The following is a 14,266-nucleotide window of genomic DNA, read 5'->3' as shown; positions in this document are numbered from 1 at the left end:
GGGTGAAGTGTAAGGAGGAAGTTACCCGCTTGCAGGTGTGTCACAGTTAAACTGAGATTTTGCTTTGTCCTCTCAATTCATGTCAACTCCCTAAGGAAACATGCCAGGCCTTAGATTTGAAGACACAGTATATATATATGGCCTTGCCTTCCAGAGCCCTGAAGTCACCCCCCATCCCCTGCAGACACACTGACAGGCTCCCTGTGGCCTAAGGTGTAAAAGCCTGTCTCTGTAACCTGGTGTGCGTGACACCCCCGTGGAGGCACTGTCCCTCTCCCCTTTCCCACCTGCGCGCAGCTCTTCGGACCCTGTCTGGCCTCCTCGACCCTCCGAGGTCACCACTTTCCAGCCTCGGCCCTTGGCCTGACTCTGCCTGGAATGCCCCCCCACTCCGGCAGCTAGACATTTGCAGAGCCCTTTATGCTGACTTGTGTTTTAAAAAACATTACTGAGTTCTCATAAAAACCCTGCGGGACAAGTGTCATCTCCTCCTTTAGAGCTGAGAGTTGAGCGATTTGCCTGGTCAGCCGGCATGAGGTGGGCCTGGGAGCCACACCCAGACCTCTGGAGACCCGGGGGCTGAGATGTGGACCCCTCGCAGGCTTTTCCCAGCTGCCGTCTGCTTGTGGGTCTCTCCACTCCGCTGGACCTGAGTTGCCCAAGGCAGGCTGGGGCCTCCTCGACCTCCGGGGGTGGGCCGTGGATGTCCAGCACGTGCCCTTCCTCTGGCTCCACGGGGAGCATCGCCCTCGGTGCACCTCGGGGCCGGGAGGGGAGCCACCACTCCCCGGGGTGGCCCCAGCCTTTCCCCCACTAGGCAGGGAGGGTAATTGCTGCCCAGACCTGCAGCTCCCATGACTCACCCACAGGAGGGGCACCACCCCACCCTCCCTGAGAGGAGCTGCAGAAACCAGTTGGGTGGGTCTGGGCTGTCAGCGCAGCCTGGTTGCCCACTCCCCCTGCTCGCCCAGACCTCAGCAGTGTGGCCTTCACTGTTCCTGCTGGTGCAACAGACTTAAGATGGTAACACTTTAACCCTCCCCTCCTCCATCAAAATCCATGTTTCCTGCAGTCAAGAGAGAGATTTCCCAGGGAACCAGGCCCCAGTTTGTGGGCTGCATCTGCCTCTTGGACATTAATACTGGCTGCTACTACTGGTCAACAGCTGCCTGTAGGCTTGGCACTGTTCTCAACGTAGCAAAGCTTTTGCGTTTCCCTTGAATCTAGGTACAAGGAAAAGACAAAGCAAAGATGTGCATCCAACCGTTTAGATGCAGGAACTGAGTGTCAAGATGGAGAGGCAGCTAATCTGGGTCACCGTCAGAACAGAGTCGAATACCTTTAGCCTCCTGTCTCCACCACCTTCCGAGCCATTTCCAAGGCATCAATCAAGCTGCCTTCCAGAAGCACAGGAGTCTGCTTTTGTTTCAGATCAAAGGTTAATGCAAGAGGAAGTTACTAGTACAAGCAGCTTTGATGCTGTGCCTTCATCTTCATTAGAAATGGGAGCCAGCCGAGGAGAGAGGCCTGCTGAAACCTGAGATAATTAATGTGGTCAGAAAGAGGCAGGAATCCAAGCAGGTTCAAATACAAAAGCAAAGTTAATGCCCTGAACGAACATGCAAACGGAGCCAAGCGCCGCCCGATTTTCTAGAGTACTCTAGTGAATTGGGTAGAAGCTGCTAGTTCCCTGCATTGTGTCAGCTGGTTGTAAATGGCTCAGAAAGCTGACACGGAAAGCTTTCAGCAAGCATGTCTTTTAAAAGCACATCACTTTGAATGCAGAAGGTGAATGTGGTGGGTGAATGATCAGGCCACCTCTTTAACGATGCTGCTTTTAAGAGCTGCCCCATCACCTCCCATCGCTGATTTGATTGGCTAGTTATTCAGGGCGAGTCTTTGTCCTGCAGAGACAGTCAGCCCTGGGAGAGAGGTGGTTAGAGTGGGGGGCAGAAAACAGCCTGATTTTCAGCTCAGGGGAGTTTCGGGTACCAGATCCAGAGATTCAAACCTACAGAGGCAAAGGAATGAATTCCAGGGGGCCCCTGAGGCCTGTGGGCAGCTCTGCCCTAGGAGCTTCTACTCATGGGCCTCTGACCAGTGCGCATGTTGTGAAACTGCTCCAGCCTGTTCTAGAAGCTCCTTCAGGGAAAAGAGGTCACCGTGGTAAAACACTGAACAAAACTCTAATGGAATTGTTTACTGATTTTCTTTTATTTGCTTGTTATTTGTTGGTTTTAGAGAGAGGAATGGAAAGAGGAACCATCGACTACTTGATTTCCTTATTTATTGATGCACTCACTGGTTGATTCTTGTATGCGCCCTGACCAGGGATCAAACCTGCAGCCTTGGTGTACCAGGACAATGCTCTAAAATTAAGCTACCCAGACAGGGCTCACTAATTTTCAGTCAAAGAGCTCGAAGTGATTTTTGGCACATATATACACACCAGGGACATACAGTAGGATCAGTCCCAGGCCATGGCAATAACGCTGTATTGCAGCGAAGCGAGTCATAACCTTTTTGCTGGTGGATGATATTGCCTTCAATTAAAAAAAAATGTAACATGTGAAGTGCAATAAAGCCAAGTGCCGTAAAAGAAGGTTTGCCTGTGTGTTTAAACTGTTACCAAAATTTGTAATGCTCTAATGTGGCTTTGATCAGTTAGGTCTAATATCTGCAATGACAACTCTAACCAGAAGAAATAATACTTCAAGGTTTGTGGTTTCAAGAAGTTAAAAATTATAATGGGAATTTAAGTGCATATTTTTTGTTTCAAAGAAATACAACAGGGCAGCCACTGACAGAGTAAGGTGCCCAAATGAACTGCACGCACGATTAAATCCTGCAGGGCAGTGAAATGGAAATAGGAGTTCATGGAAACCAAAGGAAGGATGTAAAATTTCTGACCAGAATGTGTCATGTGTCATTTTCAAAGGATGATGGTGAGCACAGCTGCCTCCCCAAGGGTGTGGGCTCCAGTCCGTGAATAAGTGCCACTGGTCCAAGATACTCGTGCTTAAGAGGCAGCCACCCTGCCCCTGCCGCCCACTTAGGGATGTCATTGAAAACAGAAATTTCAAAACTGAATTCCAACAGTGCCCAGAAAATGGCACCAGTGTGCAGCTTCCTGTAGAGACACCCCAAGCCCATCCTTTGCAACCTTCTTCAAGTTTTGATTTTTAAAAATTAGGTAGAAGTGTGCAAAGGGATACACTCTTTTTCAAAGGTCCTGTAGGGAACGTGTAAGTGAAAGAGTATGAAAAGAAAAATCTAAACCAGCAGTGACCCCCGGCAAGGTGACCATCCACACTTCACTTTTCTCAAGAAATTCTTACCTAATTTCCAGCCCCTCGTCTTACGAGATGTGAGAAAAACCATTTTCTCACCCTACTTTCTGGTCAAAACCCAATTCACATGAGAACAATAGTGTGAAAAGAGACTGGGCTTAACAATGAAGAAGCCACTGTGCCACCAACTTGTTCTGTGGCCTCCAGGGGGTCACTTTCCTCTCTGGGCCTCACTTTCCTTCACTGAAGAGAATATCGAGTCATATTTTAAAACATACACTTAAAAGTCATAATCTTCTGTTTTAAAGATTTCATTTACTTACTTTCAGAGAGAGGGGAACGAAGGGAGGAGGAAAGGGAGAAAAACATCAATGTGTGGTTGCCTCTCACATGGCCCCCGCTGGGGACCTGGCCCCCAACCCAGGCATGTGCCCTGACTGGGAATTGAACCAGTGGCCCTTTGATTAACAGGTCAGCACTCATTCCACTGAGCTACAGCAGCCAGGGCTAAAAGTCATAGTCTTGTCCTAAAATTTTACAATCTTTTTTTTAAAATTTTTATTTTATTGATTATGCCATTACGGTTGTTCTATTCCCTCCCTTCATTCCCCTCTACCCTGCACCCCCTTACCCCTACCATTCCCCCCCTTTAGTTTATGACCATGTGTCTCAAGTTCTTTGGATTCTATATTTCCCATACTATTCTTGCCCTCCCCCCTATTTTCTACCTACCGTCTATGCTACTTATTTTCTGTACCTTCTCCTCCCACACCCCTGTTGCTAACCCTCCATGAGATCTTCATTTCTATGGTTCTGCTCCTGATCTAGCTGTCCTTTTAGCTTGCTTTTGTTTTAGATGTGGTTGTTAATAACTGTGAGTTTGCTATCCTTTCAGGACTGTTCATCTTTTTTATCTTCTTTTTCTTAGATAAGTCCCTTTAACATTTCATATAATAAGGGCTTGGTGATGATGAACTCCTTGAATTTGAACTTAGCTGAGAAGCACTTTATCTGTCCTTCCATTCTAAATGAAAGTTTTGCTGGATAGAGCAATCTTGGTTGTAGGTCTTTGGATTTCATGACTTGGAATACCTCTTTCCAGCCCCTTCTTGCCTGGAAGGTCTCTTTTGAGAAATCCGCTGACAGTCTGATGGGAACTTCTTTGTAGGTGACTGTCCCCTTAGCTCTTGCTGCTTCTAGGATTCTCTCCTTCATTTTAATCTTGGCTAATGTAATTATGATGTGCCTTGGTGTGTTCCTTCTTGGGTCCAACTTCTTTGGGACTCTCTGAGCTTCCTGGAAGTCTATTGCCTTTGCCAGATTGGGGAAATTCTCTTTTATTATTTGTTCAAGTAAGTTTTCCACTGGTGGCTGTTCCTTTCCCCCTTCTGGTGCTCCTATAATTCGGATGTTGGAGCGTTTAAAGATGTCCTGGAGGTTCCTAAGTCTCTCCTCCTTTTTTTGAATTCTTGTTTCTTCATTCTTTTCTGTTTGGCCATTTTTTCGTTCCTTCTGGTCCACTCCTTTCATTTGAGTCCCAGTTTCCTTTCCATTACTATTGGTTTCCTGTGCATTGCCATTCATTTCAATTAGTTTAGCCTTCATATGTTCCTCTAATTTGTGACTGAAATCAACCAGTTCTGTGAGCATCCTGATCACCAGTGTTTTGAACTGTGCATCTGAAAGTTTAGCTATTTCTTCGTCACTTAGATTTATGGGCTCTGGAACTTTGAGATCTTCTTGAGCCATTTTTGGTCTGTTCGCGCCCATTAAATATGAGGAGCAGAGCCTTAGGGGTGGGGCGGGGCCTCCAGGGCGGGGTCGCTGGGTTGTGATGCAGTATGTGGGGGCAGGGTCAGAGCTGGGAAATGGCAGCCGACTCTGCTGCCTCCCGTCGCTGGGACCCACTAGGTCCGTCTCACTGCCCACTCCCTCACTGGTCTATCTGCGCAGGAATGCGCCAGCACAGTCAACCCGCTGCCCTTCACCCTCGCCGGATCTGCCGGTCGCTCACTGGGTCGGCCCTTTGCAACCCCACACCTGGGATCTGCATGCCTGAGTCCATCTGACCGAGTTTTCCTGTGCAACCCCGCTCCACCAGCTGCTGGTTTTGCCCCTCTTACCTGTCAGGCTGAAGAATTCGTTGTTATCGGACTTCCGAAAAGTTCAATTTTCTATGTTCTGGCTGTGTTTTCTGTTGCTAATATTTTGTTGTCTCTAAACTTGGTTATGTGAGAAAGCATGGCGTCTCCACCTATGCCTCCATCTTGGAGGAAGTCTCCAAATTTTACAATCTTGAATGTTCCTTTGGTCAGTAATTTTTAGACTCTGCTATCCTTCAATACTTAAATGTATTTTTTTGCCTCTACTTAACTATGCTCCTGCTGGAGAGGAATGAGCACATGTTAGGGTTTCAACACGTGCTCAGTTGGAGACCCTGTGTCCTATAGGTTTAAGAATTTCTTTCTGGCCCTGGCTGGCATAGCTCAGTGGATTGAGCGTGGGCCTGCAAACCAGAGGATAGTGGTTTGATTCCCAGTCAGGGCACGTGCCTGGGTTGCAGGCCAATTCCCAGCAGGGGATGCATGAGAGGCAACCATACATTGATATTTCTCTCTCTCTCTCCTTCCCTTTCCTTCTAAAGATAAATAAAATCTTTTAAAAAAATTTCTTTCTGGTTAGAAGTCCCTCCCCCTCCCTTCAGACCACCTTAGCTCTCACTGAGCTGGTGTGGTCCATGAACTCATCAGTAAAGAAAGACCTGGCACCTTCCTCTTAGCTGTGTGCCATTCCTGCAGCATTAAGAGAACAGACAGAAATAAGAGTTCCAGTCCTCAAGGAGGTTTTTCAGTCTTGAGGGAGAAACGCACATCTGAGTAATTGCAGAAAATACAACTGCAAACCAAGTAAGGGCACAGAGGAGGGAGCACCACTTCTGGTGGGGTTGGCAAGGCTTCCTAGAGATGTTTGAGTTGAACAAGCGGGCAGATCGGAGGGAGTGGAAGGCATTTCTAACCCCAAGAAGTCTGTGGAGGCATGGCAGTACAGTGAGTCCTTGAAAGCACTCCTGTATCTGCAGTGCAGGGTGTTGGGATGGAGATCAGGGCTCAGGACAGAGGCCAAAAGATGAGGCTGGATGGGCTGGTCAGCAGGGAATGTGGCCATTATCTGAGGGCAAGGGGTGGGGGGAGGGAGTGACATATTCTGGAAGAATGAGGTGGAGGGTGGACTGGAGGCCCCATGAGGACAGTGGAAGGTAATTAAGGTCAAATTGAAGCAGAACCAGAAGATGGTGAGGACACAGACCTGACAGCAGAGTCAAGGGTGGCTCCCAGGTCTTCTGCTTGGGAGTTCCCATTCATTGAGAGAAAATTATAGGAGGGGAACAGGGTTAGGGAAGCCAAACAGCACATTGGTTTGTAGTTATGGTGAGTCAACTGTGATACTCAGCTAGCCATCGCAATGCATGGGGCTTGGTGCTCCAGTTGCACAAAACCCAGAGTTTGTCACACAATACAGGTGGCCTGTCACCAGGGCAGACATTGGGACCAAAGCAAGTGTGCACGTTAAGCATGGGCTCTGGAGCCAGCTATTAAACATATACATGAGTAAGTTTCCAAGTCATCTTCCAAGGTCTTTTGGAAAGCAGAAGGGATGGCAGGTCCTTCAGCAACAGACAAGCATAAAAAAGCACTCCAATTTTAATGTCAGCTTAAAAATTCAGCATGGTTCAGAGAAAGAGGAAGAATTAAAGTTGATCAGATTAGGCCTGCAACGCACTGACCTTTTGAAAATGTACTCAAACACCACATACACACCCGGGATCACAGGTTGATAAAATTTCCTTTACAGGTGGGGAGAGGATTACAATTCTGTTTTCAAGACGCTGAATCTCAGGAAACTTCTGCTGATCTCTTTTGGGGGGTAGCACGCAGTTATTCTCTCACATTGATGATTCTCTCCCTTTCTCCCTCCCTACTCCTCTGTCTAAAAATAAATAAATCAGCATGTAGGATTTTGTTTTGCACAAGTCTAAGATGGATGTGGCCTAGCAACAGATCTTGAAAAAGTGATAATGCAGTATCTTTTTGTTGTTCATGCAGTATCCTAACTGCCCACAAACCCAATGACTCCACAGCATAGTGGTGCAGGCAGAGAGCTAATGCTATCTTAGTCTGCATTAATATTCAACAGTGGTTTTCCTGGCCACCTTTTTGTACTAGATTCTATGAACACAAGCCAAAAAAAAAAAAGAAAAAGAAAGAAAGAGCAATGGCCCTAAAAGAAACTTCTCTTCCAGCAGGGGAAATAGTCTTTTCTTTCTCATTCCTTTGCCTAAATGGAGTTCTAGCCCCCCGAAAGGTCAAACGGCTGTTGGTCATTTATGGGAAAGTTGCAAGGCCTAACCCGCAGCAGATAGGCAGATTATTTCTTGCTGTTTATACATTTCCTAGCAACAGGAATGCCCAACTCATTTCCTGTGTGACAAGCCCTGACGAAGCCTGTGCTGTACAGCCATCAGGGTTTAGGGGCTGCGGGCTCCGCCTCTGGGAGGATCTAGTCTGCACACCTGCGAGTTTCAGCCTCAGGGGCCCAACGCACCCAGATTTCTCCACAGCAGCACTTGCAAGCAATCTGTGACCAAGAGAATTAGAACTCCCTAAGTACTTGTCCTTTCCCCTACATTGGTAAGCCTTCTTTGTGGATGGATTTTAGACCCAGTTAGGTCTGGCAAATGGTCTACTGGAAAAAAAAGGGGGGTACACGTCAATCCCGCTGAGGCAGTTCATTGCTTGTGTGCCTCCAATATCTTTGTAAGGAGAAATTCATTTGCATAAAGTCACTATTCTTGAGTTTGTCCATTTCAGCAATGAGCATGCGGTGCCTTGGCTAGTGCAGCTTCCTTTTCGACCGCTCCATGGGGTGGTACTCCTTCGTGACCATTCCCTGCTCTTCAGTAGTTCACCATTCTTTACCCTTGTATGCCTTGGAGGTCTGTGTTCATTCCTGTTCCCATTCAGACCAAAACTGGAAAGACTTAGCCCTAGGGTTTCAACTGTCACCCTTGAAGTGACAATGCCCTAATCTTCACCTCTCTTCCCTGGGGCACTTCTGACCCCATGCCTTGAAGCTATTCAAAACTGGAGGCCTCACAGAGTTCCTGGTTAACTGGATTTGATAGAAAAGGAAGTCTTGTTAAGATGTATCAATCAGACCTTCCTCCTAAATTAACAAAAAAGTTTGTAACTGAAAGAGATTCTAAGTTAATCATTTAAAAAGTAATCTGAACACAAGTTCTGAGAGTTAAAAACCAGGACAAAAAAAAAAAAAAAAATTTTGATGAGCTTCCGTCATCCAGCCAGCAGGGCGCTGGGGTGGCAGGGAAGGCCCGGTCTTGGATGGCTGTCACCAGATATGGGGCTGCAAAGAGCCAGCGCAGTTTTTTGAGCCGAGAGGATGCTTCTGCCTTCCACCAACTGGGGCTAACCTTTTACTACATGGCGTTTCTTACCATTCCAGGCTCGCAGTTAGCAGGGTGACAGCCTAGTGATTTTTCCCCTTTCACAGATGAGGAAACTGAAATCGTAGGTCCCTTCCCAACTGACTTTTGCCAAGGTTTCTCACACTTCAGTGCACATGAGAATCACTTGAGGGGTCTTCTTAAAACAGGTTGGTGGGCTCCGTCCTCAGAGGTGATTCTGTAGATCTGAAGCTGGGCATGGAAATTTGCATGTCTGGCAAAAAAAAAGTCCCCAGCTGCTGCTGGTCCTGGAACTATCCTTAGGAGAATCACTGCCCTGTGCCTAGAGTAGTTCAATGACAAAAAGGCGCCAGCTGGGTTCTGTCCTAGCCCTGTCACTCATCAGCTGCGGCCTTGAACTGGACATTTCAAAGGCAGATCAGAGTTCGAAGACTCAGTGATGTGTTTATTTTCCATGCATTGCTACTTCCTTGCTTGTCCATGTTAGCCTGTTTTGGAGCTCTGTATATAGTGCTGGGAGACAAACGCACACAACAGGATTGGGTATCTCCAGATTTTTCAAGCAGCAAAACCCCTTTATCAAGGCTCTTCTCCTGGTGACAATGCACATTTGAGTAAAATTAATGCCCGGAATTTTCCTTCCTGATGTCGTTACAAATATAGCACACTTTCTTCTAAAGATAGAAATGAAGATAGACAAGTGGCATTTAAAAAAAAGACACTGGAATATACTTAGTGCATAGGGTCATATAATCAGCCTTAAAAATCTAACCAGCACACTCGCCTCAACATGTGATTGAACCCAAGGAACCCTCACCCCCAACTTACCAGGTTGCATTAAAGCAACTGTTAATATTGCACACAAAACATTGTAGGGTGCTGGACTTGGTGCCAGGGGATGAGGAAAACACTCTATCGCTGGGACAGCTGTGTGCTCTGAAAGCCATCCCCCTTCCTGTCACAGTCTCCAAACTTCAGGTTTATGCTTGTTTGGATCTTCACACACTGTCTCCTCTTCCTCTGCCCCTGCCATTGACCTCGTTATCGTTCTTAACTCCCTGCTTGTAGACAAAGAGAACTGTCTTGCAATAGAGACATGGCTGGATGAGACTTTCCTCCTTCTCTGAGTGTGTTTCATTTGCATATTACTCAGGGTGAACTCACAATCTGATAGATGTGAACCTCCAGTGCTCATCACCTGCATCACTCATCTTGGCTCCATGTGAAAAGAGTGGGTAACTCGGCTGGATTACTCATGTGGGTGTCTTGCTGTACCAATCCTCCAAGATTATCTTCAAGGTGAGTCTTCTTTGCCTGGTAAAATATTACTCATCCTTCAAGATGCAATTCCGAGAGGATCTTTTCTAGTGTCCATTTGCTCTACTAGTATTGCCTCCATTCTGGTAACATCCCATATTGCATATAGTCTCAGGTGAACTGCCAGCTCTTCGATTCCCAGGGAGTAAGCACAGTTCCTGGCATTTAAGATTCAATAAACGCTCCTTAAGTTACTAATCTATTTGTGAGTAAAACTAACTCCTGTTACTGTTTGTGCAGAACTTGCACTTTTGTGCAGAGGTTGAAAAAGTGCATGCCATCACACAACATTCAAGACAAAGATGCAGTGACTTACACATTCTTCTCCATTTGGCAGGGGCAGGGGAATAAAGGATGTTAAAAATTGTCCAAAGTACTTACTTCCGTGTTTTTTAGTGGACACACAATCGAGAGACTTATTAGTTTTTGTCTAAATCCAGACTAAAATATTACTCGAGTGGCACTTAGCACAGTGAAAACCAGTTTTGCAATTAAAAATATTTACTTAGCAACTGTTGAGGGCCGTTTCTAAAAATACGCACCCCCCCTTCTCCCAACTCTACATGTTAGACTAATACAGCACTGTGTCACCACCAAGACCTGTGCCACTGCCCACTGGCAGAGGACCAAAGGCTGGCTGCTTGACATCCCAGAAATTGTTTCCAATGGTTATTCAAACTATTTTACTTCTCGGAATCAGTGACATTGCTGACTTATATGGTAATGTTAAGGAAGGCTACATTTTTCTACTTAGATTTTCCATTCCATAACATTATCAGGCCAAAACAGTACTCTAGTACTGGGGGGAAAGAAGCCCCTTTGGTAAAATAGACAAGTATATTAGAATAATCTTTATAAACCTTGGTTACACAGAAATGCTCCAAAGGTGGAAATTAAATATTTACAACCACAAGCAAAAATAACTTAATCATACAGCCTAGCAGGATGCAGGGTATTGAAATATATCTTACATTCATCCAATACTAACGCTTTTTAAAAAAAGATTTGAGGACCTGGCCCGGGCATGCGCTCTGACTAGGAATCAAACTGGCAGCCCCAACACAGGCTGCACTCGATCCACTGAGCCACACCAGCCAGGGCCAATGCTAACGATTTTCATCAACAGCTTTACACTATTTTTTTTAAAACCCTAATTTGTTTTTATTAACTTCTTAGTAGCAAAACTGTTTTTTCGGGTTTTTTTTTTTTTGGTGTATCAATACAGAAGTACTATTTGCTAACTAGGTAAAGGTTGGCTGACAAATGCAATATATAGAACAACTGCTTGGGCATAATGGTGCCACTGAGAACATTTTTAAAAACTGTGAACAGTATTGTTGGGCCCAGGCAGCAGTGCTGGTCACGGAAACCTTTAGATACTTGCACATCTTTTCAGGCTTCACGCCCACCAGCTCATGTCCAAAAGGCCCAACAAGCTCCTCCCACTTGGTCCTAAACGTGGACCCTAACGGCCTATCAGTTGAGGGGATAACTTACTTATAAGAACCCTCCATCGCATTATCTATTTGATATCCATTTGATACACAATCTATTTTTTAAAATATTTTATTTATTTATTTATCTTTAGAGGGGAAGGAGAGAGGGAAACATCAATGTATGGTTGCCTCTCGTGGGTCCCCCACTGGGAACTGGCCCGCAGCCCAGGCATGTGCCCTGACTGGGAACAGAACCATGATCCTCTGGTTCAAAGGCCTGCACTCAATCCACTGAGCTACACCAGCCAGGGCACGCAATCTATTTTAAAAAGGCAAAAGTTCAGTTCTCAGTTAAGACACCAAGAGAACTTCAGTACCTCCACTGGCCCTGTGCTTTGGTATCCTCAAATGTGAAATGGAATCAGGGATTACTTCATGGTAGCTGATTAGGCAAATAATACAGCACCGGGAATAAGCGCCTGGCCAACAGCAGTCACAACGTGAGAAGTATCACCTACCTTTGGATTTAAAATAGTGGTAAGGATAAAAAAGGGACATTGTTCTTTAACTGTATGAAAACTAAAGGAAATCAGGTTTAGGTCCTGGCTCTGGAAAGTTTACCAGCCTGGTAGCCCCCACTTGACTGTTATCTGATGGGAATAACAGTCAACTGTCTCATGTAATAATGTGGATTAAACGTGATAGCCTTAATAATGTGGATTAAACGTGAAAGTCACTATTGCAATCTCTAAAATGGGTATGACTATACCACCTTTCCAACTAAGAATAAAAATGTATTTGCCCTGACAGGTGTGGCTCAGTCGGCTGGGCACCATCCCACAAGGCAACAGGTTGCTGGTTCCCTTCCGTCAGGGCACATGCCTGGGCCATGGGGTTGGTCCCCCAACAGGGTGCCTACTAGACAACTGATCAATGTTTCCTTTTTCCTCCCTCCTTTCCCTTCTCTAAAAATAAATAAAACCTTCCAAGTGTTCAGGCCAAGTATTTTTAAGCAAGTCCCACAATAAGTACAGATACTTTTAAGACCATGTAAATACCCTATGCATCAAAGTTGCACTTGCCACTTTCAGCAAAATGGTTTTCTAATGCAGTATTACCGTATCTCCACTGGCTGACATTCTAAGAGCTCTCCCCACTCCCACTCTTCACTTGGGGGCTCTCCGGGAGTCATGCTGCTACCACTATTTTGATAATATGTTTGATACAGATTTGGCAGTTAGAACCGTCCAAGTGCTTCCCATGCCCCCCCGACATACACCCATTTTTTTTTTTTTTAAGATTTTCTTTCTTCCTGGCACAACAAAATGTTCCAGGTTTAACTTTTTTCTGTGCCCCAGCCCTAAAGCCACACGTCTCCAAAGAGCGTGGTTCTTTTCACGATTTAGAAATCAAGATCTGGGTACTGGGTGTACTCAGTGCTGTTGCAGTTAATACAGGCCCTCAGTGAACACAGCTGGGAAATAAAACATTCTATACACAACGCTGATGTCATGAAAGACAAATTAAAGAGTGCCACACAGAACCAATGACGGCACAATACCGACTCCTCACTTTGGATCCTGGGCAGACTTTGGAGAAAAATGTTATGAAAAACACAAGGTCAATTGATGAGACTGAACAGACTAGACTATAAACCTGCCAATATTAAAATGTTCTGATTTTGGCAACTGTAGTACCCACACCAGAAATATTAGGTGTAATGGGGCAAGATCTATAATATATTCTCAAATGGTTAAGGGGAGCCACTTGCAATTTGTTTTTAGTACCAAAATACAGTGACAAAAAGAAAAAGCTTAACTTGTAAACCAAAGGACTGTTAGTACACAATCACTCTAAGGGTATTCACTCGGCTTGCCAAGATGACCTGGTATAAAGCTCTTGCTTTTCATTGAAGTTTGATCCATATTACTTAGTAGACTAATGGGCAATTTGTTTCATCAGAGACAAAAGCTTTCATCTTAGCTAGAAGTTACAACCTACAGTAACATGTTGCAACCATCAGTAATTTTAAATGGCATCAAAAGAAATGTAAACACAAACACCTGAATTCTGTTACTGGCGAAGAATTTTGAGGGTAAATGAAATGTAGTTTCATCTAGCTGCTCAATTTCTTAACAGGAAATTTCTTACAACTTCCTCCAGATGAGATACATACATAGTTGCAACTCCCCTTAAAATCCAACCATGATTGTCACCTTTAGCAAGTTGATACTTCAATATTTTTCACAAGTTTGTCAGAGTAAGGCGTAATCTGCAAATTCCAGTCCTTTTACTAATGAATGGATGAGCCAACACCCTCCCACAGGTTTTGTCCATGTTCAAATATACCCCAAATGATCTATCCTACAATTGCTTACACGGGTTCCCAGCCTCCAATCTATTCCTTAATTCTCTGTGATCCTTCCAAAGGGCACTTCCAATTTCACCCACCCCTTTAATGGCTCTGCAGCTATTTTATTCTCTACCTGCCATTCTCAGTCCTAGTTCATATTTTTTATCTGCTGTGCTCCTTCTAATATATCTGGCTCCCACATGTGGCTAGAATTCTAACCTACTTTTTCCAGGACTGAGTTGGCTGTCCCAGCTAGGTGCTCCCAAGAACCCACGTTTCTTTAGAAGGTACAGTGATGCCAAAGTGGCTCAAGTTCACTTCTTCAACTTCTCTGCATATATTTATTTACCTATGAAAAACACGTTTGGAGTGATAAATATGTAGGTAA

This window comes from Artibeus jamaicensis, unplaced genomic scaffold, assembly GCF_021234435.1.
Source record: "Artibeus jamaicensis isolate MK-2021 breed Jamaican fruit bat unplaced genomic scaffold, CSHL_Jam_final contig_432, whole genome shotgun sequence".
NCBI lineage: Eukaryota > Metazoa > Chordata > Mammalia > Chiroptera > Phyllostomidae > Artibeus > Artibeus jamaicensis.
Note: the sequence above shows the minus strand (reverse complement) of the source record.